This window comes from Salvelinus alpinus, chromosome 1 (assembly GCF_045679555.1).
Source record: "Salvelinus alpinus chromosome 1, SLU_Salpinus.1, whole genome shotgun sequence".
In the NCBI taxonomy this organism is placed as follows: domain Eukaryota; kingdom Metazoa; phylum Chordata; class Actinopteri; order Salmoniformes; family Salmonidae; genus Salvelinus; species Salvelinus alpinus.
The window spans coordinates 26,497,813-26,525,418 of NC_092086.1; positions in this window are offsets into that span (position 1 = coordinate 26,497,813).

Genomic DNA, 27,606 nt, shown 5'->3' on the forward strand with positions numbered 1-27,606 from the left:
TAGCAACACAACATGTTAGCAGCACAAAACAGGGTACAAACATGATTGGGCACAGACAACAGCACAGAGGGCAAGAAAGTAGAGGCAACAATACATCATGCAAAGCTTCCACTGAGGGCAGGACTGGGGTTGACTGGGAAGACAAAAAACAACAACACACAGTTAGACAAAAGAAGAATGAGTTAGTCCAAGCAAGGAGTAAAACCATTGATGTGTGATAATATGATTGTGTTTGTATGTGATTGACTCTACATACAGTAATGAGAGAACATTGACTGGTCTACTCACAGTGTTTGGAGAGGAAACATTCAATGTGCCAGTGGATGAGATGGCAGATGAGACGTGGTATCAGGTCATGTCAGAAGAGAGTAGACAATGGTAGTGGAGTGGAGTGGTCATCACCTCTTAATCAGGGAACAGGAGGAGATACAGGAGATACAGTGCATTCCATTACAGCAGTGCCATCAAAGGTTTGTGCAACAAGTTTCTCCGTTAAGTTAAACTCAGACATCTCAGAATTCACAAAGTCAAACACAGACTGCGCATTTCGCCCACTTGACACATCAAAATAGCCCAACAAACGTTCCTGAATAAAACCTTGATAATCCACATGCCTGACGATAACTAACAACTGCAAGCAGACTTGAGGCACCACAGGTCCCAGAGTGCTGGGAAAATTGTTTCCCACTGGTGCCCGGAGTTTTTCCTTATCTGGTAACCTAACCAGGAAAACTCCGGACCCTATAGTGTATGACCGTGATTAATCCGTTGTAAAAAGGTTTTATACCAGCGATGATGGGACCAGTTTTTCTAATCCGGTCATATGGTTTTTAAGAATTCCTGTAAAAAACTCCTGTCCCTCGGGAGGATGAAAACTGTCAAACTGCAGTTCATTAAACAATTAATGAACATGCACCAGTGGAACGGTCGTTAAAACACTAACAGCTTACAGACGGTAGGCAATTAAGGTCACAGTTATGAAAACTTAGGACACTAAAGAGGCCTTTATACTGACTCTGAAAAACACCAAAAGAAAGATGCCCAGGGTCCCTGCTCATCTGCGTGAATGTGCCTTAGGCATGCTGCAAGGAGACATGAGGACTGCAGATGTGGCACAGGGCAATAAATTGCAATGTCCGTACTGTGAGACGCCTAAGACAGCGCTACAGGGAGACAGGATGGACAGCTGATCGTCCTCACAGTGGCAGACCACGTGTAACAACACCTGGACAGGATCGGTACATCCGAACATCACACCTGCGGGACAGGTACAGGATGGCAACAACATCTGCCCAAGTTACACCAGGAATGCACAATCCCTCCATCAGTGCTCAGACTGTCCGCAATAGGCTGAGAGAGGCTGGACTGAGGGCTTGTAGGCCTGTTGTAAGGCAGGTCCTCACCAGACATCACCGGCAACAACGTCGCCTATGGGCACAAACCCACCATCGCTGGACCAGACAGGACTGGCAAAAAGTGCTCTTCACTGACGAGTCGCAGTTTTGTCTCACCATGGGTGATGGTCGGATTCGCGTTTATCATCGAAGGAATGAGAGTTACACTGAGGCCTGTACTCTGGAGCGGGATCGATTTGGAGGTGTAGGGTCCGTCATGGTCTGGGGCGGTGTGTCACACCATCATCGGACTGAGCTTGTTGTCATTGCATGCAATCTCAACGTTGTGCGTTACAGGGAAGACATCCTCCTCCCTCATGTGGTACCCTTCCTGCAGGCTCATCCTGACATGACCCTCCAGCATGACAATGCCACCAGCCATACTGCTCGTTCTGTGAGTGATTTCCTGCAAGACAGGAATGTCAGTGTTCTGCCATGGACAGCGAAGAGCCCGGATCTCAATCCAACTGAGCACGTCTGGAACCTGTTGGATCGGAGGGTGAGGGCTAGGGCCATTCCCCCCAGAAATGTCCGGGAACTTGCAGGTGCCTTGGTGGAAGAGTGGGGTAACATCTCATACCAAGAACTGGCAAATCTGGTGGAGACCATGAGGAGATGCACTGCAGTACTTAATGCAGCTGGTGGCCACACCAGAAACTGACTGTAACTTTTGATTTTGACCCCCCCCCCCCCCCCCCTAGTTCAGGGACACAGTATTCAATTTCTGTTAGTCACATGTCTGTGGAACTTGTTCAGTTTATGTCTCAGTTGTTGAATCTTGTTATGTTCATACAAATACTTAGACATGTTAAGTTTGCTGGAAATAAACGCAGTTGACAGTGAGAGGACGTTTTGAAATAAATTAAAGTAACTCGGCACAAAAATAAAGTTTGAAAACCAAGAAACCTCCTCCGTTTCCTGTAGTTTGAATAAACACATTTGAATAGAATAATATCCTAAAAATGCTCAACTATCACTCTCAGTCTCTATCCAATATGTCACCAACTCACCAAGCTTCTCTACATATAGAACCCCTATAGTGCTCTGTGGTACAACCCCAACACATCCTAATCCTAATCCTAATCCTATGATTGGATGGACAACGTGTCAGTTTATATTACAAAAGCTTTGATTGGTAGGAAGACGTCCTCCGGAAGTGGTCCTAATTACCATGTAGGTCTATGGAAGCGGGTAAGGCCTACGAGCCTCCTAGGTTTTGTATTGAAGTCAATGTAGCCAGAAGAGGACGGGAAATAGCTGTCCTCTGGCTACACCACGGTGACTGCGTTGTTGAGAGTATTGTATCTTCATTGTAAAATAGTGTGTTTTAATCAGGTATTTGGTGACGTGAATATATTTTGTATAGTTTTAGCTAAAAATGATTTTTTAAATGTTTCACTATTTTACACTTTTCTGAAATTCACTGAGTAGGACGGTCCTCCCCTTCCTCCTCTGAGGAGCCTCCACGGGTAGGTAGGTAGGTAGGTAGGTGGGTATGTGGGTAGGTAGGTGGGTGGGTGCACAGGTAGGTTGGTAGGTGGGTAGGTAGGTGGGTGGGTACACAGGTAGGTTGGTAGGTGGGTAGGTAGGTGGGTGGGTACACAGGTAGGTTGGTAGGTGGGTAGGTAGGTGGGTGGGTACACAGGTAGGTTGGTAGGTGGGTAGGTAGGTGGGTAGGTGGGTAGCGGGTGGCATGTGGGAGCGAGGAACGGCATGGGGTGGGTACGTCTGTTTGAAGAGGCAGCTGCTGTCCCGGTTTACTGGCATCCTGTCTTCTCCTGGCCGGATGACTGAAAGGGCTGATGAGGGAGAGAGATATAGACGGTGAGCAGGCATGCCTATACTTCTCTCTCTCTTTCTCTTTCTCTTTCTCTCTCTCTCTCTCTCTCTCTCTCTCTCTCTCTCTCTCTCTCTCTCTCTCTCTCTCTCTCTCTCTCTCTCTCTCTCCCTTTCTTTCTTTCTTTCTTTCTTTCTTTTTTGTTCTCTCTGCCTATTCCCCCGTCTCTCTCTCTCTCTCTCTCTCTCTCTCTCTCTCTCTCTCTCTCTCTCTCTCTCTCTCTCTCTCTCTCTCTCTCTCTCTCTCTCTCTCTCTCTCTCTCTCTCTCTCTCTCTCCCTTTCTTTCTTTCTTTCTTTCTTTTTTGTTCTCTCTGCCTATTCCCCTGTCTCTCTCTCTCTCTCTCTCTCTGTCTCTAGCACCAGCGATAAGAGTACAAAAAGATGTGAACACAAATACCCTTACGACTGATGAGAAAGCGACATTCTTTTTTATTCTCTCTCTTTTTGACTTTCTTTTTTGTCCTTTCTTCTTCATCCCCTAATCTCCGGCTTGGGGCTCAGTCAGGACAAGGGGTTTCATCAGTGTTTCTGCTGGTGGCTTCTGGTGAGGCAGAGGGGCTTCTTGTTCTGGATGTGTATGAGTTGAGTCAGAAGCTGTGTGTGAGTGTATGTCTGTGTGTGTCTGTCTGTGTGTGTGCGTGAGTTAACACGTTTGAGTCAGGGAGTTGTGTTTGTCTGTCTGTGTGTGTTTGTCTGTCTGTCCTCCCTCCCTCCCTTCTCTCTCTCTCTCTCTCTCTCTCTCTCTCTCTCTCTCTCTCTCTCTCTCTCTCTCTCTCTCTCTCTCTCTCTCTCTCTCTCTCTCTCTCTCTCTCTCTCTCTCTCTCTCTCTCTCTCTCTCTCTCTCTCTCTCTCTCTCTCTCTCTCTCCCTTTCTTTCTTTCTTTCTTTCTTTTTTGTTCTCTCTGCCTATTCCCCTGTCTCTCTCTCTCTCTGTCTGTCTCTAGCACCAGCGATAAGAGTACAAAAAGATGTGAACACAAATACCCTTACGACTGATGAGAAAGCGACATTCTTTTTTATTCTCTCTCTTTTTGACTTTCTTTTTTGTCCTTTCTTCTTCATCCCCTAATCTCCGGCTTGGGGCTCAGTCAGGACAAGGGGTTTCATCAGTGTTTCTGCTGGTGGCTTCTGGTGAGGCAGAGGGGCTTCTTGTTCTGGATGTGTATGAGTTGAGTCAGAAGCTGTGTGTGAGTGTATGTCTGTGTGTGTCTGTCTGTGTGTGTGCGTGAGTTAACACGTTTGAGTCAGGGAGTTGTGTTTGTCTGTCTGTGTGTGTTTGTCTGTCTGTGTGTGCGCCCGCATTAGTGTGGACTTGTTTAACTATAGTAAGTCAACCAAAATGTGACCAACTGGGGACATTGTGTTAGTCCCCACAAGGTCTTATGCTGTTTCTAGGGGGTTTATGGTTAATGTTAGAAATTAGCGTTAGAAGTAGGTTTATGGTTAGGAGCTAGGGTTAGTTTTAGGGTTAGGGTTAGGAGCTAGGGTTAGTTTTAGGGTCAGGGTTAAGAGCTAAGGTTAGTTTTAAGGTTAGGGTTAGCATTAGGTCTAGGGTTAGGGGTTAGGGAAAATAGGGATTTAAGTGGGACTGTATTGTGTGTCCCCTCAAGTTTAGTTACACAAGACTGTGTGCGTGTGTGTGTGTCTGCCGTACTGCGATGGCCCCTACAAGGTGGCATAGCGTGGCCCGATACGCTGAGAGAGTCACATAAGGTTCTGCTCAACTCCAACGTTTCCAAACAATGGGCTGCACCTCTGGCTACTTCCACTGTTGTATACCAGGCTGCTCGTGAGTCGTTACAATAGTAGAAATGGATGGATATTCCTGGATAGCTACACCGCAGGGTGGTTAGATAACATAGGACAGGGCCAAAGACAGATGATCAGTGTGTCCATTCGGTATGCTCTATCTGCAGCAGCTGCAGGGGTTTGGGCCACATTCTGAAAATGTAATGTTCTGTCTGCTCTCTGAGTGTTCTGTCTGCTCTCAGAGTGTTCTGTCTGCTCTCTGAGTGTTCTGTCTGCTCTCTGAGTGTTCTGTCTGCTCTCTGAGTGTTCTGTCTGCTCTCAGAGTGTTCTGTCTGCACTCTGAGTGTTCTGTCTGCTCTCTGAGTGTTCAGTCTGCTCTCTGAGTGTTCTGTCTGCTCTCTGAGTGTTCTGTCTGCTCTCTAAGTGTTCTGTCTGCTCTCTGAGTGTTCTGTCTGCTCTCAGAGTGTTCTGTCTGCTCTCTGAGTGTTCTGTCTGCTCTCTGAGTGTTCTGTCTGCTCTCTAAGTGTTCTGTCTGCTCTCTGAGTGTTCTGTCTGCTCTCAGAGTGTTCTGTCTGCTCTCTGAGTGTTCTGTCTGCTCTCTGAGTGTTCTGTCTGCTCTCAGAGTGTTCTGTCTGCTCTCTGAGTGTTCTGTATGCTCTCAGAGTGTTCTGTCTGCTCTCAGAGTGTTCTGTCTGCTCTCTAAGTGTTCTGTCTGCTCTCTGAGTGTTCTGTCTGCTCTCTGAGTGTTCTGTCTGCTCTCTGAGTGTTCTGTCTGCTCTCTGAGTGTTCAGTCTGCTCTCAGAGTGTTCTGTCTGCTCACTGAGCGAATAGAGATGGATAAAGAGAGACAGAAAAAGATAGAGGGAGAGAAACAGACAGAGACAGACAGACAGAGAGACTGTCTATGTCTAATATAGTCTCCCTCTATATTCTCTGTTTCTAACCTCCTCCCTCTATATTCTCTGTTTCTGACCTCCTCCCTCTATATTCTCTGTTTCTGACCTCCTCCCTCTATATTCTCTGTTTCTAACCTCCTCCCTCTATATTCTCTGTTTCTAACCTCCCCCCTCTATATTATCTGTTTCTGACCTCCTCCCTCTATATTCTCTGTTTCTAACCTCCTCCCTCTATATTATCTGTTTCTGACCTCCTCCCTCTATATTCTCTGTTTCTAACCTCCTCCCTCTATATTCTCTGTTTCTAACCTCCTCCCTCTATATTCTCTGTTTCTGACCTCCTCCCTCTATATTCTCTGTTTCTAACCTCCTCCCTCTATATTCTCTGTTTCTGACCTCCTCCCTCTATATTCTCTGTTTCTGACCTCCTCCCTCTATATTATCTGTTTCTGACCTCCTCCCTCTATATTCTCTGTTTCTAACCTCCTCCCTCTATATTCTCTGTTTCTGACCTCCTCCCTCTATATTCTCTGTTTCTGACCTCCTCCCTCTATATTCTCTGTTTCTAACCTCCTCCCTCTATATTCTCTGTTTCTAACCTCCTCCCTCTATATTATCTGTTTCTGACCTCCTCCCTCTATATTCTCTGTTTCTGACCTCCCTCTATATTCTCTGTTTCTAACCTCCTCCCTCTATATTCTCTGTTTCTAACCTCCTCCCTCTATATTCTCTGTTTCTGACCTCCTCCCTCTATATTCTCTGTTTCTAACCTCCCTCTATATTCTCTGTTTCTAACCTCCTCCCTCTATATTCTCTGTTTCTGACCTCCTCCCTCTATATTCTCTGTTTCTGACCTCCTCCCTCTATATTCTCTGTTTCTGACCTCCCCCCTCTATATTCTCTGTTTCTAACCTCCTCCCTCTATATTCTCAGTTTCTGACCTCCTCCCTCTATATTCTCTGTTTCTGACCTCCTCCCTCTATATTCTCTGTTTCTAACCTCCTCCCTCTATATTCTCTGTTTCTAACCTCCTCCCTCTATATTCTCTGTTTCTGACCTCCTCCCTCTATATTATCTGTTTCTGACCTCCTCCCTCTATATTCTCTGTTTCTAACCTCCTCCCTCTATATTCTCTGTTTCTAACCTCCTCCCTCTATATTATCTGTTTCTGACCTCCTCCCTCTATATTCTCTGTTTCTAACCTCCTCCCTCTATATTATCTGTTTCTGACCTCCTCCCTCTATATTCTCTGTTTCTAACCTCCTCCCTCTATATTCTCTGTTTCTAACCTCCTCCCTCTATATTCTCTGTTTCTGACCTCCTCCCTCTATATTATCTGTTTCTGACCTCCTCCCTCTATATTCTCTGTTTCTAACCTCCTCCCTCTATATTCTCTGTTTCTAACCTCCCCCCTCTATATTATCTGTTTCTGACCTCCTCCCTCTATATTCTCTGTTTCTAACCTCCTCCCTCTATATTATCTGTTTCTGACCTCCTCCCTCTATATTCTCTGTTTCTAACCTCCTCCCTCTATATTCTCTGTTTCTAACCTCCTCCCTCTATATTCTCTGTTTCTGACCTCCTCCCTCTATATTCTCTGTTTCTAACCTCCTCCCTCTATATTCTCTGTTTCTGACCTCCTCCCTCTATATTCTCTGTTTCTGACCTCCTCCCTCTATATTATCTGTTTCTGACCTCCTCCCTCTATATTCTCTGTTTCTAACCTCCTCCCTCTATATTCTCTGTTTCTGACCTCCTCCCTCTATATTCTCTGTTTCTGACCTCCTCCCTCTATATTCTCTGTTTCTAACCTCCTCCCTCTATATTCTCTGTTTCTGACCTCCTCCCTCTATATTCTCTGTTTCTGACCTCCTCCCTCTATATTCTCTGTTTCTAACCTCCTCCCTCTATATTATCTGTTTCTAACCTCCTCCCTCTATATTCTCTGTTTCTGACCTCCTCCCTCTATATTCTCTGTTTCTGACCTCCTCCCTCTATATTCTCTGTTTCTGACCTCCCTCTATATTCTCTGTTTCTAACCTCCTCCCTCTATATTCTCTGTTTCTGACCTCCTTCCTCTATATTCTCTGTTTCTGACCTCCTCCCTCTATATTCTCTGTTTCTAACCTCCTCCCTCTATATTCTCTGTTTCTGACCTCCTCCCTCTATATTCTCTGTTTCTGACCTCCTCCCTCTATATTCTCTGTTTCTGACCTCCTCCCTCTATATTCTCTGTTTCTGACCTCCTCCCTCTATATTCTCTGTTTCTGACCCCCTCCCTCTATATTCTCTGTTTCTGACCTCCTCCCTCTATATTCTCTGTTTCTGACCCCCTCCCTCTATATTCTCTGTTTCTGACCTCCTCCCTCTATATTCTCTGTTTCTGACCTCCTCCCTCTATATTCTCTGTTTCTAACCTCCTCCCTCTATATTCTCTGTTTCTGACCTCCTCCCTCTATATTCTCTGTTTCTGACCCCCTCCCTCTATATTCTCTGTTTCTGACCTCCTCCCTCTATATTCTCTGTTTCTAACCTCCTCCCTCTATATTCTCTGTTTCTGACCTCCTCCCTCTATATTCTCTGTTTCTGACCTCCTCCCTCTATATTCTCTGTTTCTGACCTCCATCTATATTCTCTGTTTCTAACCTCCTCCCTCTATATTCTCTGTTTCTGACCTCCTCCCTCTATATTCTCTGTTTCTGACCTCCATCTATATTCTCTGTTTCTAACCTCCTCCCTCTATATTCTCTGTTTCTGACCTCCTCCCTCTATATTCTCTGTTTCTAACCTCCCTCTATATTCTCTGTTTCTGACCTCCTCCCTCTATATTCTCTGTTTCTGACCTCCCTCTATATTCTCTGTTTCTAACCTCCCTCTATATTCTCTGTTTCTGACCTCCTCCCTCTATATTCTCTGTTTCTAACCTCCTCCCTCTATATTCTCTGTTTCTGACCTCCTCCCTCTATATTCTCTGTTTCTAACCTCCTCCATCTATATTCTCTGTTTCTAAACTCCTCCCTCTATATTCTCTGTTTCTGACCTCCTCCCTCTATATTCTCTGTTTCTGACCTCCATCTATATTCTCTGTTTCTAACCTCCTCCCTCTATATTCTCTGTTTCTGACCTCCTCCCTCTATATTCTCTGTTTCTAACCTCCCTCTATATTCTCTGTTTCTGACCTCCTCCCTCTATATTCTCTGTTTCTGACCTCCCTCTATATTCTCTGTTTCTAACCTCCCTCTATATTCTCTGTTTCTGACCTCCTCCCTCTATATTCTCTGTTTCTAACCTCCTCCCTCTATATTCTCTGTTTCTGACCTCCTCCCTCTATATTCTCTGTTTCTAACCTCCTCCCTCTATATTCTCTGTTTCTGACCTCCTCCCTCTATATTCTCTGTTTCTAACCTCCTCCCTCTATATTCTCTGTTTCTGACCTCCTCCCTCTATATTCTCTGTTTCTGACCTCCTCCCTCTATATTCTCTGTTTCTATCCTCCTCCCTCTATATTCTCTGTTTCTGACCCCCTCCCTCTATATTCTCTGTTTCTAACCTCCTCCCTCTATATTCTCTGTTTCTGACCTCCTCCCTCTATATTCTCTGTTTCTAACCTCCTCCCTCTATATTCTCTGTTTCTGACCTCCTCCCTCTATATTCTCTGTTTCTGACCTCCTCCCTCTATATTCTCTGTTTCTGACCTCCTCCCTCTATATTCTCTGTTTCTGACCTCCATCTATATTCTCTGTTTCTAACCTCCTCCCTCTATATTCTCTGTTTCTAACCTCCTCCCTCTATATTCTCTGTTTCTAACCTCCTCCCTCTATATTCTCTGTTTCTAACCTCATCCCTCTATATTCTCTGTTTCTGACCTCCTCCCTCTATATTCTCTGTTTCTGACCTCCCTCTATATTCTCTGTTTCTGACCTCCTCCCTCTATATTCTCTGTTTCTGACCTCCTCCCTCTATATTCTCTGTTTCTGACCTCCTCCCTCTATATTCTCTGTTTCTAACCTCCTCTCCCTATATATTCTCTGTTTCTGACCTCCTCCCTCTATATTCTCTGTTTCTAACCTCTTCCCTCTATATTCTCTGTTTCTAACCTCCTCCCTCTATATTCTCTGTTTCTAACCTCCTCCCTCTATATTCTCTGTTTCTGACCTCCTCCCTCTATATTCTCTGTTTCTGACCTCCTCCCTCTATATTCTCTGTTTCTGACCTCCTCCCTCTATATTCTCTGTTTCTGACCCCCTCCCTCTATATTCTCTGTTTCTGACCTCCTCTATATTCTCTGTTTCTAACCTCCTCCCTCTATATTCTCTGTTTCTGACCTCCTCCCTCTATATTCTCTGTTTCTGACCTCCTCCCTCTATATTCTCTGTTTCTGACCTCCTCCCTCTATATTCTCTGTTTCTGACCTCCTCCCTCTATATTATCTGTTTCTGACCTCCTCCCTCTATATTCTCTGTTTCTGACCTCCTCCCTCTATATTCTCTGTTTCTGACCTCCTCCCTCTATATTCTCTGTTTCTAACCTCCTCCCTCTATATTCTCTGTTTCTAACCTCCTCCCTCTATATTCTCTGTTTCTAACCTCCTCCCTCTATATTCTGTGTTTCTAATCTCCTCCCTCTATATTCTCTGTTTCTAACCTCCTCCCTCTATATTCTCTGTTTCTAACCTCCTCCCTCTATATTCTCTGTTTCTGACCTCCTCCCTCTATATTCTCTGTTTCTAACCTCCTCCCTCTATATTCTCTGTTTCTATCCTCCTCCCTCTATATTCTCTGTTTCTGACCTCCTCCCTCTATATTCTCTGTTTCTAATCTCCTCCCTCTATATTCTCTGTTTCTGACCTCCTCCCTCTATATTCTCTGTTTCTGACCTCGTCCCTCTATATTCTCTGTTTCTAACCTCCTCCATCTATATTCTCTGTTTCTGACCTCCTCCCTCTATATTCTCTGTTTCTAACCTCCTCCCTCTATATTCTCTGTTTCTGACCTCCTCCCTCTATATTCTCTGTTTCTGACCTCCTCCCTCTATATTCTCTGTTTCTAACCTCCTCCCTCTATATTCTCTGTTTCTGACCTCCTCCCTCTATATTCTCTGTTTCTGACCTCCTCCCTCTATATTCTCTGTTTCTAACCTCCTCCCTCTATATTCTCTGTTTCTAACCTCCTCCCTCTATATTCTCTGTTTCTAACCTCCTCCCTCTATATTCTCTGTTTCTAACCTCCTCCCTCTATATTCTCTGTTTCTAACCTCCTCCCTCTATATTCTCTGTTTCTACCCTCCTCCCTCTATATTCTCTGTTTCTGACCTCGTCCCTCTATATTCTCTGTTTCTATCCTCCTCCCTCTATATTCTCTGTTTCTGACCTCCTCCCTCTATATTCTCTGTTTCTAACCTCCTCCCTCTATATTCTCTGTTTCTACCCTCCTCCCTCTATATTCTCTGTTTCTGACCTCCTCCCTCTATATTCTCTGTTTCTATCATCCTCCCTCTATATTCTCTGTTTCTAACCTCCTCCCTCTATATTCTCTGTTTCTAACCTCCTCCCTCTATATTCTCTGTTTCTATCCTCCTCCCTCTATATTCTCTGTTTCTAACCTCCTCCCTCTATATTCTCTGTTTCTGACCTCCTCCCTCTATATTCTCTGTTTCTATCCTCCTCCCTCTATATTCTCTGTTTCTATCCTCCTCCCTCTATATTCTCTGTTTCTATCCTCCTCCCTCTATATTCTCTGTTTCTAACCTCCTCCCTCTATATTCTCTGTTTCTGACCTCCTCCCTCTATATTCTCTGTTTCTGACCTCCTCCCTCTATATTCTCTGTTTCTATCCTCCTCCCTCTATATTCTCTGTTTCTGACCTCCTCCCTCTATATTCTCTGTTTCTAACCTCCTCCCTCTATATTCTCTGTTTCTAACCTCCTCCCTCTATATTCTCTGTTTCTGACCTCGTCCCTCTATATTCTCTGTTTCTATCCTCCTCCCTCCATATTCTCTGTTTCCATCCTCCTCCCTCTATATTCTCTGTTTCTGACCTCCTCCATCTATATTCTCTGTTTCTATCCTCCTCCCTCTATATTCTCTGTTTCTAACCTCCTCCCTCTATATTCTCTGTTTCTATCCTCCTCCCTCTATATTCTCTGTTTCTAACCTCCTCCCTCTATATTCTCTGTTTCTAACCTCCTCCCTCTATATTCTCTGTTTCTAACCTCCTCCCTCTATATTCTCTGTTTCTAACCTCCTCCCTCTATATTCTCTGTTTCTATCCTCCTCCCTCTATATTCTCTGTTTCTATCCTCCTCCCTCTATATTCTCTGTTTCTATCCTCCTCCCTCTATATTCTCTGTTTCTATCCTCCTCCCTCTATATTCTCTGTTTCTAACCTCCTCCCTCTATATTCTCTGTTTCTATCCTCCTCCCTCTATATTCTCTGTTTCTGACCTCCTCCCTCTATATTCTCTGTTTCTAACCTCCTCCCTCTATATTCTCTGTTTCTAACCTCCTCCCTCTATATTCTCTGTTTCTGACCTCCTCCCTCTATATTCTCTGTTTCTAACCTCCTCCCTCTATATTCTCTGTTTCTACCCTCCTCCCTCTATATTCTCTGTTTCTGACCTCCTCCCTCTATATTCTCTGTTTCTAACCTCCTCCCTCTATATTCTCTGTTTCTAACCTCCTCCCTCTATATTCTCTGTTTCTGACCTCCTCCCTCTATATTCTCTGTTTCTAACCTCCTCCCTCTATATTCTCTGTTTCTAACCTCCTCCCTCTATATTCTCTGTTTCTAACCTCCTCCCTCTATATTCTCTGTTTCTAACCTCCTCCCTCTATATTCTCTGTTTCTAACCTCCTCCCTCTTTATTATCTGTTTCTAACCTCCTCCCTCTATATTCTCTGTTTCTATCATCCTCCCTCTATATTCTCTGTTTCTGACCTCCTCCCTCTATATTCTCTGTTTCTATCCTCCTCCCTCTATATTCTCTGTTTCTGACCTCCTCCCTCTATATTCTCTGTTTCTATCCTCCTCCCTCTATATTCTCTGTTTCTATCATCCTCCCTCTATATTCTCTGTTTCTGACCTCCTCCCTCTATATTCTCTGTTTCTAACCTCCTCCCTCTATATTCTCTGTTTCTAACCTCCTCCCTCTATAATCTCTGTTTCTAACCTCCTCCCTCTATATTCTCTGTTTCTAACCTCCTCCCTCTATATTCTCTGTTTCTAACCTCCTCCCTCTATATTCTCTGTTTCTAACCTCCTCCCTCTATATTCTCTGTTTCTATCCTCCTCCCTCTATATTCTCTGTTTCTGACCTCCTCCCTCTATATTCTCTGTTTCTATCCTCCTCCCTCTATATTCTCTGTTTCTATCATCCTCCCTCTATATTCTCTGTTTCTGACCTCCTCCCTCTATATTCTCTGTTTCTGACCTCCTCCCTCTATATTCTCTGTTTCTATCCTCCTCCCTCTATATTCTCTGTTTCTATCATCCTCCCTCTATATTCTCTGTTTCTATCCTCCTCCCTCTATATTCTCTGTTTCTAACCTCCTCCTCAAATCAAATCAAATCAAATCAAATCAAAGTGTATTTGTCACGTGCGCCGAATACAACAGCAGTGAAATGTTTACTTACAGGCTCTAACCAATAGTGCAAAAAGGTATTAGTTGAACAATAGGTAAGTAAAGAAATAAAAACAACAGTAAAAAGACAGGCTATATACAGTAGCGAGGCTATAAAAGTAGCGAGGCTACATACAGACACCGGTTAGTCAGGCTGATTGAGGTAGTATGTACATGTAGGTATGGTTAAAGTGACTATGCATATATGATGAACAGAGAGTAGCAGTAGTGTAAAAGAGGGGTTGGCGGGTGGTGGGTGGCGGGACACAATGTAGATAGCCCGGATAGCCAATGTGCGGGACCCCTGGTTGGTTGGGCCAATTGAGGTAGTATGTACTGTACATGAATGTATAGTTAAAGTGACTTCTAAAGGAGGTTAGAAACTTCTCTGTTTCCTACACAGGAGACTGACTGAAGATAAGCCTTGGGTGATCTGACATGACTCTATATTCTTCAAAGTTTCTATTCTACTTTGTGACTTCATTGGTGTGATATAGGAGATAATAAACAAGTCCTTCTGAATAGGCCCCAGTGGTGTGACAGAGGTGCCATTGTGTGAGTGGTCGGGTTCCCGACTAGCTGTGTTGTGGTCTGTGGGCTCTGTTCATTCGGCATGGCGTCGGCGCTAGCCTTTGTGAGAAGCCATTTGAACAAATCTCGCCGTGACAAGTAGGAGTCCCAGAATTCTCAGCCACTGTGAAATCTGAAGCGCCGTCGCCAGCTCTACCCCCCCACTCTGTTGCTACCTCCACCCTGCCTCCCCCCGATGCTGACCTCTTGTGAAAGTGTGTAGCTGTGTGTGTCTGTGTGTGTGTGTGTGTGTGCGCCATCCAGCACGTTGATAGGTTGGACGAGGGTATTATTACCCTCAACAAATTAGCCACTTCAGGAACTCTCCTCTCTATTACCCCACCCCTCTCTTTCTCTTTCTCTCTCATTCTCTTCTTCAGGAGTCAGGCTGTCTCGTTCCTGTCAGCACAGTGATTCACAGCCCAGTCACAGAGGAATGCACCACTGAGTCCTGTCCTGTGGTCATTTTCTCATTCTCTATTTCACTGAGGTGGCAAAATGACCACACTTCCCCTCTCTCTCTCTCTCTCTCTCTCTCTCTCTCTCTCTCTCTCTCTCTCTCTCTCTCTCTCTCTGACCCCCCGGGTTCCTATTGAATTATTACCAGAGCTTCACATCATCAACTCTTCCTCTTTCTTTCAGCTTTGTTGAATCCTCTTGGAATCACTCAGTAACTGTATGTGTTGCTCTGGGCTCCCTGAAGATGAGGTCATGACGCGTTGTGGGCATAGAAATATATTCACTAGAACAGACTATCTCATTCAAGCATAGCATTCAAGTCAGTCATTCTATTTCTATGGTTGAGTGTCTCTGAAGGGTGAGGTTCTGGGGATGCTGCTCTGGCACCCCTTCCACCCTAACACACTCAGTGTCACCTCGTTGACCTTTCATCCCTGACCCCTGAGAAGAGAGGGGTCACCGTTCGAGTGACAGGAGCTCCTGGTGGTACTAACACGGGTACGGCTTTACCACGCGACCAGGGTGACAAAACACTATGCACGTGCACACACACACACGCACGCGCACACACACACACACACACACACACACACACACACACACACACACACACACACACACACACACACACACACACACACACACACACACACACACACACACACACACACACACACACACACACACACACACACACACACACACACACACACACACACACACACACACACACACACACACACACACACACACACACACACACACACACACACAATACCTGGTTAATCATTTTACATGGTATGCGGGGGTGTTATCTGTTTCTGTTTCAGAAGTGAGAAGCGGGTGTCGAAAGCTTGTCCGGCTATTTATCCCAAGGTCATTTATCCAGATTCCTGTCTTAAATGGCTCTGTGTTAGGTAGTGTTTGATATCCAGGTGATGGCAGCTCAGAATAGACACCAGTTGGCCCTGTGTTTCATCATGTAGAAAAAACAGAGCTGTCTGTCTTACGAGAGAGAGAGAGAGGGGGGGGGGGAGATAGAGAGCGAGAGAGAGGAGTGATAGGAGGGAGAGAGAGGAGTGATAGGACCGAGAGAGAGGAGTGATAGGAGGGAGAGAGAGGAGTGATAGGAGGGAGAGAGAGGAGTGATAGGAGGGAGAGAGAGGAGTGATAGGAAGGAGAGAGCGAGAGAGAGAGAGAGAGGAGTGATATGAGAGAGAGAGAGAGAGAGAGAGAGAGAGAGAGAGAGAGAGAGAGAGAGAGAGAGAGAGAGAGAGAGAGAGAGAGAGAGAGAGAGAGAGAGAGGGGAGTGATAGGAGGGAGAGAGAGGAGTGATAGGAGGGAGAGAGAGGAGTGATAGGAGGGAGAGAGAGGAGTGATAGGAGGGAGAGAGATGAGAGAGAGGAGTGATAGGAGGGAGAGAGAGGAGTGATAGGAGGGAGCGAGCGAGAACAAGAGAGGAAAGAAAGAAACATGAAAAATGAAGGAGCTATAGAATGAGAAAGAGGGCTAGAAGGGAGCAAGAGAGAGAGAGGAGGGAGAGAGAAGGAAGAGAGGAGGGAGAGAGAAGGAGGGAGAGAGGAGGGAGAGAGAAGGAAGAGAGGAGGGAAAGAGAAGGAGAGAGAGAGGAGGGAGAGAGGAGGAAGAGAGGAGGGAGAGAGAAGGAGGGAGAGAGGAGGGAGAAAAAGGGGGAAAGAAAGAGAGAGATGTTTATACGGGTGCTCCTGACAACTAACTCCTCCACAGTGCACTTTAGTAATGTTGCTCTGCAGAAACCTGATCAACTGCTGCCAGGGCAAAACACCATTATAACAGGAAGTGTGAAATACCCTCACCATCTTTACTTCCCCTCACACCTCTCCTGTCCTAAAATGCCCTCTCTCCATTCCTCCTTCACACACTAACCTTTCTTCCTCTCCTCCCTCTCTACTCCTCCTATTTCCTCTCCTTCATAGTATCCTCTTTAATGTCTCCTCTTCTCATCCACTTCTCCCTCCCTCTTTCTTTCACTCCTCTGGTTTTACTTTCCTCTCTTATTAACCCCTGTCCTCTTCTTATCTTCATTCCCCTCTTACCCACTGACCTCTCCTCTCTACTCCTGACATCCCTCCTCTTCTTCCCTCTCTTAACCCTTTCGGCTCCTCTCCCTCTCTTCTCCTCTTTTCCACCCTCCACCCCTCTCCTCTTTTCTTCGGCATATCTCAAGATTCCTGAAGTGAGACGAGGGTGAGACGGGGGTGAGACGGGGGGGGGGGACGGGGGGGAGAACGGAACAAACACTGTGAGACAACAGAGGCTCTGGGACTGGCATTCATTTCTCCTCTCTCCCTCTCTCTCCCTCTCTCCCGCTCTCTCCTGTTTCTTGGCTGTTATCCAGCAAATGTCAGCACCCATGATGGCGTGCTGGGCACTGGCCAACAGATGCCCTTGAGGAGAACATTCCTGTCTGGCATCACCCGTCTTTTCACGCTATTTATACTAAAATATCTAAGCCCCGACTCGGCTTCCACTGACACCACAGCCCAGCATGCAATGTTCAATGGTCGTTCTTCTTGGAACCATTCTCTTCACAATCAAATCAAATGGTGATATCGAGTTTGGTAATTTGTGCCAAATGTTGTCACAATGTAGGCCTAGTATTCTTCTCCATTCTCTCTCCTCACATGTTAATATCATGTACTGAACTGTAATTCCTGTGAAATGTTGTCCCAATGCGGTAGGCCTACAGGGCAGGAGTAGAGTGTTGTGTGTTCTACAATAGTGTGTTGTCAGCATTTTGAGAAATGGTCTTTATTCGTTTCTATGAGACAGAATGTTCCCATATCCCGAGGACAATGTGGCCGATGATCCCTGATCTACATAAATTGATGTTACTCCATTGGTGAATTTGCACCGAAAACAAATGTTTGACTCTTCACAAGAGTTTCAATTAGCTACATTTCCCATGGTGTCACTCTTCTCTATATTCACCATGAAGAGCTTGGACTGAATCCCTTCTGGGTGACGCGGATGAAATGTACCTTTATCAAATGAAAGTCAGGGGGAGGGCATTCTAAAAGTGCTCAATGAAGATTAAACGTCCCCTCAGAGAACACTGGTGGTGTTTCAACTAAAGAGAAATCCATTCATTGTAGATATGTCACACTTTGAGAAACACACATGAAAAGAGAGTAGGAGGAGGAGGAGGAGGAGGAGGAGGAGGAGAATGAGAAGGAGAAAGAGAAGGAGGAGAACGGGAAGGAGGAGGAGGAGAACTAGAAGGAGAAAGTGAAGGAGGAGTAGGAGAAATAGGAGGAGAAGGAGGAGAACGAGAAGGAGGAGAAGCAGGAGGAGAAGAGAAGGAGGAGGAGAAAGAGAAGGAGAAAGAGAAGGAGGAGGAGGAGAAGGAGAAAGAGAAGGAGAAGGAGAGGGAGAAGGAGGAGAAGGATGAGGAGGAGAAGAAGGAGGAGAAGGAGAAAGAGAAGGAGGAGAATGAGGAGAATGAGGAGGAGGATAATGAGAAGGAGGAGAAGGAGGAGGAGAAGAAGGAGAAAGAGAAGGAGGAGGAGGAGAAGAAGGAGAAAGAGAAGGAGGAGGAAGAGAAGAGGGAGAAGGAGGAGAAGGAGGAGGAGAAGGAGGAGAAGGAGGAGGAGGAGAAGGAGGATGAGAAGAAGTAGGAGGAGAAGGAGGAGAAGAAGAATGAGATAGAGAAGGAGGAGGAGGAGGAGGAGAAGGAGGAGAACGAGAAGGAGGAGGAGGAGAAGGAGGAGGAGGAGAAGGAGGAGAACGAGAAGGAAGGGAACGAGAAATAGGAGGAGGAGAAGGAGGAGAACGAGAAGGAGGAGAAGCAGGAGGAGAAAGAGAAGGAGGAGAAGGAGGAGGAGAAAGAGAATGAGAAAGAGAAGGAGGAGGAGGAGAAGGAGAAAGAGAAGGAGAAGGAGCAGGAGGAGAAGGAGGAGGAGGAGAAGGAGGAGGAGAAGGAGGAGGAGAAGGAGAAAGAGAAGGAGGAGGAGGAGAAGGAGGAGAATGAGGAGAAGAAGGAGAAAGAGAAGGAGGAGGAGGAGAACGAGAAGGAGGAGAATGAGGAGGAGGAGAATGAGAAGGAGGAGAATGAGGAGGAGAAGAAGGAGAAAGAGAAGGAGCAGGAGGAGAAGAAGGAGAAAGAGAAGGAGGAGGAGGAGAAGAGGGAGAAGGAGGAGAAGGAGGAGAAGGAGGAGGAGGAGGAGGAGGATGAGAAGAAGTAGGAGGAGAAGGAGGAGAAGAAGAATGAGAAAGAGAAGGAGGAGGAGGAGGAGAAGGAGGAGAACGAGAAGGAGGAGAACGAGAACGAGGAGGAGGAGAAGGAGGAGAACGAGAAGGAGGAGAAGGAGGAGGAGGAGAACGAGAAGGAGAAAGAGAAGGAGGAGGAGAAGGAGAAAGAGAAGGAGGAGGAGGAGGAGGATGATGGGGAGCAGCACTAACATAGAACGGGCTTCAAGCAGCACTATCATAAAAATGGGCTTCAAGCAGGACTAACATAAAACGGGCTTCAAGCAGAACTAACAAACTAACAGGCTTCAAGCAGCACTAACATAAAAACGGGCTTCAAGCAGAACTAACAAAATAACAGGCTTCAAGCAGCACTAACATAAAAACGGGCTTCAAGCAGCACTAACATAATAACAGGCTTCAAGCAGCACTAACATAAAAACGGGCTTCAAGCAGCACTAACATAATAACAGGCTTCAAGCAGCACTAACATAATAACAGGCTTCAAGCAGCACTAACATAAAAACGGGCTTCAAGCAGCACTAACATAAAAACGGGCTTCAAGCAGCACTAACATAAAAACGGGCTTCAAGCAGCACTAACAAACTAACAGGCTTCAAGCAGCACTAACAAACTAACAGGCTTCAAGCAGCACTAACATAAAAACGGGCTTCAAGCAGAACTAACAAAATAACAGGCTTCAAGCAGCACTAACATAAAAACGGGCTTCAAGCAGCACTAACATAAAAACGGGCTTCAAGCAGCACTAACATAAAAACGGGCTTCAAGCAGCACTAACATAAAAACGGGCTTCAAGCAGCACTAACATAAAAACGGGCTTCAAGCAGCACTAACATAAAAACGGGCGATTTCGTCGCTGCCCAATGATTCCATAAAAAGAGTAAATGGGTGTTTCTTAAACCATCTCAATACTAGCTGAGGAAAGACAATCATTTGTTGTATATTAGTTAATCAGATTTTGACATTCAGTAAAAAGAGTAGCCTAACGGGTGTTTTGCTTGAAACCATGTGACACTAGTCAAGGAAAGCAACTGTATGTATATTATTTTCTCAGTTGTCTTTCAAAATAGCCACACTTCACTTTACACAAGCATATTTGGTTTGCCACTTGGGCAGTGCATGCTTATTTATTTTGGATACACACAGTGATACACACTTCAGGGTTTAAAAGAGGATCTGTTTCACTAGTGTAAAAGGAACACCTGTGGGCTGTAGAATGGCAGTACTATGTTGAGCCTCCTCCAACCAACCTAACCCAGGTCCAGAGCAAACATGGCAGGCTATTCTTATAAACACTTGATACTGTCATCAAGGGCCACACTATAGCTGGATGTTCTCACTGTGGCCCCTCGCCCCTGGGAGATGGAGGGGGAGTCGGTGGGAGGCAGCAGATTGATGCATTTTGAATTGTAAAAATATTGGACAGGTTTAGGTCGTTCACCTACTGCTCTACTTGACTTTTCTCCGTACCTCTCTCCTTCCCCTAGACATGTCCCAGCAGACCCCTCTCCTTCCCCTAGACATGTCCCAGCAGACCCCCCTCCTTCCCCTAGACATGTCCCAGCAGACCCCTCTCCTTCCCCTAGACATGTCCCAGCAGACCCCCCTCCTTCCCCTAGACATGTCCCAGCAGACCCCCCTCCTTCCCCTAGACATGTTCCAGCAGACCCCCCTCCTTCTCCTAGACATGTCCCAGCAGACCCCCCTCCTTCCCCTAGACATGTCCCAGCAGACCCCCCTCCTTCCCCTAGACATGTCCCAGCAGACCCCCCTCCTTCTCCTAGACATGTCCCAGCAGACCCCCCTCCTTCCCCTAGACATGTCCCAGCAGACCCCTCTCCTTCCCCTAGACATGTCCCAGCAGACCCCTCTCCTTCCCCTAGACATGTCCCAGCAGACCCCCCTCCTTCCCCTAGACATGTCCCAGCAGACCCCCCTCCTTCCCCTAGACATGTCCCAGCAGACCCCTCTCCTTCCCCTAGACATGTCCCAGCAGACCCCCCTCCTTCCCCTAGACATGTCCCAGCAGACCCCCTCCTTCCTCTAGACATGTCCCAGCAGACCCCCCACCTTCCCCTAGACATGTCCCAGCAGACCCCCCTCCTTCCCCATGACATGTCCCAGCAGACCCCCCTCCTTCCTCTAGACATGTCCCAGCAGACCCCCCTCCTTCCCCTAGACATGTCCCAGCAGACCCCTCTCCTTCCCCATGACATGTCCCAGCAGACCCCTCACCTTCCCCTAGACATGTCCCAGCAGACCCCTCTCCTTACCCTAGACATGTCCCAGCAGACCCCCCTCCTTCCTCTAGACATGTCCCAGCAGACCCCCCTCCTTCCCCTAGACATGTCCCAGCAGACCCCTCTCCTTCCCCATGACATGTCCCAGCAGACCCCTCTCCTTCCCCTAGACATGTCCCAGCAGACCCCTCTCCTTCCCCTAGACATGTCCCAGCAGACCCCCCTCCTTCCCCTAGACATGTCCCAGCAGACCCCCTCCTTCCTCTAGACATGTCCCAGCAGACCCCCCACCTTCCCCTAGACATGTCCCAGCAGACCCCCCTCCTTCCCCATGACATGTCCCAGCAGACCCCCCTCCTTCCCCTAGACATGTCCCAGCAGACCCCTCTCCTTCTCCTAGACATGTCCCAGCAGACCCCCCTCCTTCCCCTAGACATGTCCCAGCAGACCCCTCTCCATCCCCTAGACATGTCCCAGCAGACCCCCTCATTCCTCTAGACATGTCCCAGCAGACCCCTCTCCTTCCCATAGACATGTCCCAGCAGACCCCCCTCCTTCCCCTAGACATGTCCCAGCAGACCCCTCTCCTTCCCCTAGACATGTCCCAGCAGACCCCCCTCCTTCCCCTAGACATGTCCCAGCAGACCCCCTCCTTCCTCTAGACATGTCCCAGCAGACCCCCCACCTTCCCCTAGACATGTCCCAGCAGACCCCCCTCCTTCCCCATGACATGTCCCAGCAGACCCCCCTCCTTCCCCTAGACATGTCCCAGCAGACCCCTCTCCTTCCCCTAGACATGTCCCAGCAGACCCCCCTCCTTCCCCCAGACATGTCCCAGCAGACCCCCCTCCTTCCCCTAGACATGTCCCAGCAGACCCCTCTCCTTCTCCTAGACATGTCCCAGCAGACCCCCCTCCTTCCCCTAGACATGTCCCAGCAGACCCCCCTCCTTCCCCTAGACATGTCCCAGCAGACCCCTCTCCTTACCCTAGACATGTCCCAGCAGACCCCCCTCCTTCCTCTAGACATGTCCCAGCAGACCCCCCTCCTTCCCCTAGACATGTCCCAGCAGACCCCTCTCCTTCCCCATGACATGTCCCAGCAGACCCCTCTCCTTCCCCTAGACATGTCCCAGCAGACCCCTCTCCTTACCCTAGACATGTCCCAGCAGACCCCCCTCCTTCCTCTAGACATGTCCCAGCAGACCCCCCTCCTTCCCCTAGACATGTCCCAGCAGACCCCTCTCCTTCCCCATGACATGTCCCAGCAGACCCCTCTCCTTCCCCTAGACATGTCCCAGCAGACCCCTCTCCTTACCCTAGACATGTCCCAGCAGACCCCTCTCCACGGCGGGCCCTCCTCCGTGATAAAAAATGAAAGGGGGGAGAAAAGAAAGACTGATTTTTAGCATTTTAAACGGGGGTTAGGAGAGGTTTAGAGAGCAAAAGAGGTCCTGGGGGTGGATGGATTTAAACACTGTGACCATCTCCGGTTTGCTGTGGCTCAGGGAGCTCAGTGAAGGTTTTGTTTGGGTTTAGCCCAAGACATCTCTAACACCTGTTGAGAGGAAAGATTTCACGCTCAATCATCTCGCTGATCGTATAGTTCCATTTTTTGGTTTGCACTACATCTGAAATGTTCAATGTGATAGTGGACTTTAATGGTTTTCAGTGGGATAAAGGAAAAAGATAACTCTCTGGTTCTATGTGATAATACAATACAATCCATTTGGAGTTTGGGCTGGTGACCATAGACAATACAGTACAGTTCTTCTTCTCCTTCTTCTTCTATTCCTCCCTGCTCCTTTCTCTCTAGATAGACCTGTACATTGGTTGATAGAGAGTCAGGAGGAGAGAGTCGGTGGCATTGGGAGTAGGGTTTAGGGTTTGTCCAAAGCTGCCGTTAAAACATGGGACCGCAGGCATAAAGCTGTCAGCGTGTGGACCAAGCCGTGGAAAACAGACCCACTTTGCACCCACAGGAACTTGCCGGAACCTTTTTATGTATTTTTCTCCCTCCCCCTACCGAAACCTGTCTATATATCTTTTTCCCTCCCTTAATTCCTGTTTATTATTCAGTGTGTGATTCCACAAGCATTCCATTAGATAAATCACCGGCCCAGGCACTTTCTAAAACAAAGACGTTAAGACTTGTTGGGGGAAATGTTGCTTTCATCTGAGCACTCACACGTCTATGGATGATATTTTAAGTCTTGCTGTCAAATATCTTTTTACCCCCCGAAAGATATTTAGAGTTGCTGATACATGGCAGTGGGTTTGTGTGTGTGTGTGTGTGTGTGTGTGTGTGTGTGTGTGTGTGTGTGTGTGTGTGTGTGTGTGTGTGTGTGTGTGTGTGTGTGTGTGTGTGTGTGTGTGTGTGTGTGTGTGTGTGTGGTGTGTGTGTGTGTGTGTGTGTGTGTGTGTGTGTGCGCATGTGCCTATGTGTGTGTGTGTGTGCTTGTGTGCACTGTGAATAATTTTCCTGTCTCTTTGATGTGAGGTCGATTGCGTGGCTCAGTCGTCTGTCTCCGTGGCGATGATGATTGTTGTGTTCTTTGATTAAAGAAGCAATTCAAACCTTTATGTAATCAACTCTCATATACCTGAGAACCTACCCTCCAACAATACCCACAATACACAGCAACACTAGCATATTAAAGAGATCATCATATCACACCACTCTATGTTCATAATACCATCATACCACAACACAATGTGATCATACAAGTCCACTTTTTGATCATCTTTTGGCATCTTCCTTTAAAGCTGAAGTGGTAAAATGAAGTTACAAAGTTACTGTAGGGAAATACCTAATGAATGTGTCCTGGATAATGGTTACCTCAACTTGAGATGAGTTACTAATTGAGGGATCAATGAAGACTGTCAGATACTGTACTGTGGCTGTTGGAGACCTTGAGAATGACACACACACACACACACACACACACACATTTTTTTTACATTTTAAGTCATTTAGCAGACGCTCTTATCCAGAGCGACTTACAAATTGGAACGTTCATACATATTCATCCTGGTCCCCCCGTGGGGAATGAACCCACAACCCTGGCGTTGCAAGCGCCATGCTCTACCAACTGAGCCACACACACACACACACACACAAGCACACACTCAAATACACACAAGCACACACTCAAATAACACACACACACACACACACACACACAATAATCTCTGTGGGGTTACAACACCCTTATCCAGACACACACAGTAAGTGGCTGCCTGCCACCCTGCCTGCCACACTGCCTGCCACCCTGCCTGCCACACTGCCTGCCACCCTGCCTGCCACCCTGCCTGCCACCCTGCCTGCCAAACTGCCTGCCACACTGCCTGCCACACTGCCTGCCACCCTGCTTGCCACTGCACTGGGTAATCAAAATAACATTCTTAATTCTGCCAACCAAAAAGTCCTGTAGATAGCATCAGAGATGGCTGCTTTGACCAGCCTGGTCTCGTAGACTAGACGTAACATAGTAAATGTAAACCGGGACACACAATATAGTATGAATTGTTACATTTGGTATGGTTACATAGAACAGAAGGTTACTTAAGGAAAAAACTAAAGTAGGGTGGTTGGTCGGGGTACTACTTTTTGCTACTTTGCAACTACTTAGCAGGTTAGCTAACCCTTCCCCTAACTTTAACCCTTTAACCTAACTCCTAACCCTAAACCTTAACCCTAATCTTAACCCTAACCCCTAAGTCTAACCCCTAGCCTAGCTCACGTTAGCCACAAAAAATTGGAATTCGTAACATATCATATAAAATGGAGGATGGACATCCACAAATTAATACATACCATACGAAATGTAACATATGTTAATAATTGGAGTGTCATGGATTTACATTTACTATGTTACATCTACCCCTGAGTCCAGGTTGCTTTGAAACATCACAGTCATCCCAGAAGTCTGTGTGTGTGAATGGTTATCAACATGGACATCAGCCAGAAACCCCACTGGCCTCTGTACCCTCCACCGCTAATTCTGTTAATCTTTGTTCCCGCCGCTACTTTCTTGATTTTCTTTCTTGATTTCCTCACTTTTAAGTGGACTGACACACAAGCCCCATTTTCCTACATGGGCTTCCTGTTTTGGGAGAAGGGTAGGGGGGGGGGGGCACTGTCAAAACACACAGAGGGGTGAGAGGGATATATTGGAAAAGAAAGAGGGGGATACGTTTATTAGCAGTGTGGAGGCGACCTGGGGTCAAAGGAAAGATCATAGTCAGGATACACTTTAGTGTTATTCAGTCCTTACTCTCCTTACTATCACCAAATATTCAGTACTTACTATCACCCCTTATTCAGTCCTTACTATCACCCCTTACTCAGTCCTGACTTTCACCCCTTATTCAGCCCTTACTATCACCCCTTACTCAGCCCTGACTTTCACCCCTTATTCAGTCTTTACTATCACCCCTTATTCAGTCCTTACTATCACCCCTTACTCAGTCCTGACTTTCACCCCTTATTCAGTCTTTACTATCACCCCTTATTCAGTCCTTACTATCACCCCTTATTCAGTCCTGACTTTCACCCCTTATTCAGTCCTCACTATCACCCCTTATTCAGCCCTTACTATCACCCCTTACTCAGTCCTGACTTTCACCTCTTATTCAGTCCTTACTATCACCCCTTATTCAGTCCTTACTATCACCCCTTATTCAGTCCTTACTATCACCCCTTATTCAGCCCTTACTATCACCCCTTATTCAGTCCTTACTATCACCCCTTATTCAGTCCTTACTATCACCCCTTATTCAGTCCTTACTATCACCCCTTATTCAGTCCTTACTATCACCCCTTATTCAGTCTTTACTATCACCCCTTATTCAGTCCTTACTATCACCCCTTATTCAGTCCTGACTTTCACCCCTTATTCAGTCCTCACTATCACCCCTTATTCAGCCCTTACTCTCCTTACTATCACCCCTTATTCAGTCTTTACTATCACCCCTTATTCAGTCCTTACTATCACCCCTTATTCAGTCCTTACTATCACCCCTTATTCAGTCCTTACTATCACCCCTTATTCAGTCCTTACTATCACCCCTTATTCAGTCCTTACTATCACCCCTTATTCAGTCTTTACTATCACCCCTTATTCAGTCCTCACTATCACCCCTTATTCAGTCCTTACTTTCACCCCTTATTCAGTCTTTACTATCACCCCTTATTCAGTCCTCACTATCACCCCTTATTCAGTCCTTACTATCACCCCTTATTTAGTCCTTATTATCACCCCTTACTCAGTCCTGACTTTCACCCCTTATTCAGTCTTTACTATCACCCCTTATTCAGTCCTTACTATCACCCCTTATTCAGTCCTTACTATCACCCCTTATTCAGTCCTGACTTTCACCCCTTATTCAGTCCTTACTATCACCCCTTATTCAGTCCTTACTATCACCCCTTACTCAGTCCTGACTTTCACCCCTTATTCAGTCTTTACTATCACCCCTTATTCAGTCTTTACTATCACCCCTTATTCAGCCCTTACTATCACCCCTTATTCAGTCCTTACTCTCCTTACTATCACCCCTTATTCAGCCCTTACTATCACCCCTTATTCAGCCCTTACTCTCCTTACTATCACCCCTTATTCAGCCCTTACTATCACCCCTTATTCAGCCCTTACTCTCCTTACTATCACCCCTTATTCAGCCCTTACTATCACCCCTTATTCAGCCCTTACTCTCCTTACTATCACCCCTTATTCAGCCCTTACTATCACCCCTTATTTAGTCCTTACTGTCACCCCTTATTCAGCCCTTACTATCACCCCTTATTCAGTCCTTACTATCACCCCTTATTCAGTCCTTACTATCACCCCTTATTCAGTCCTTACTATCACCCCTTATTCAGTCCTTACTATCACCCCTTATTCAGTCCTTACTCTCCTTACTATCACCCCTTATTCAGCCCTTACTATCACCCCTTATTTAGTCCTTACTGTCACCCCTTATTCAGCCCTTACTCTCCTTACTATCACCCCATATTCAGTCCTTACTATCACCCCTTATTCAGTCCTCACTATCACCCCTTATTCAGTCTTTACTATCACCCCTTATTCAGTCCTGTCACGTTCTGACCTTAGTTCCTTTTTTATGTCTTTGTGTTAGGTTGGTCAGGGCGTGAGTTGGGGTGGGTAGTCTATGTTCTTTTTTCTATGTTGTTATATTTCTGTGTTTGGCCTGGTATGGTTCTTAATCAGAGGCAGCTGTCGTTCGTTGTCTCTGATTGAGAATCATACTTAGGTAGCCTGTTTTCCCCATTTTGGTTGTGGGTGTTTATTTTCTGTGTAGTGTCTGTTCACCTTGCAGAACTGTTTCGTTTCTCATCGTTGTTATTTTGTGTAGTGTTCAGTTTTCAATTAAAATATGACGAACACTTACCACGCTGCATTTTGGTCCTCTTCTCCTTCACCAGACGAGAATCGTTACAGTACTTACTATCACCCCTTATACAGTCCTCACTATCACCCCTTATTCAGCCCTTAGTATCACCACTTATTCAGTCCTTACTATCCATACTGTCACCCCTTACTCAGATAGCACAAACAAGACAGTACCTGGTCC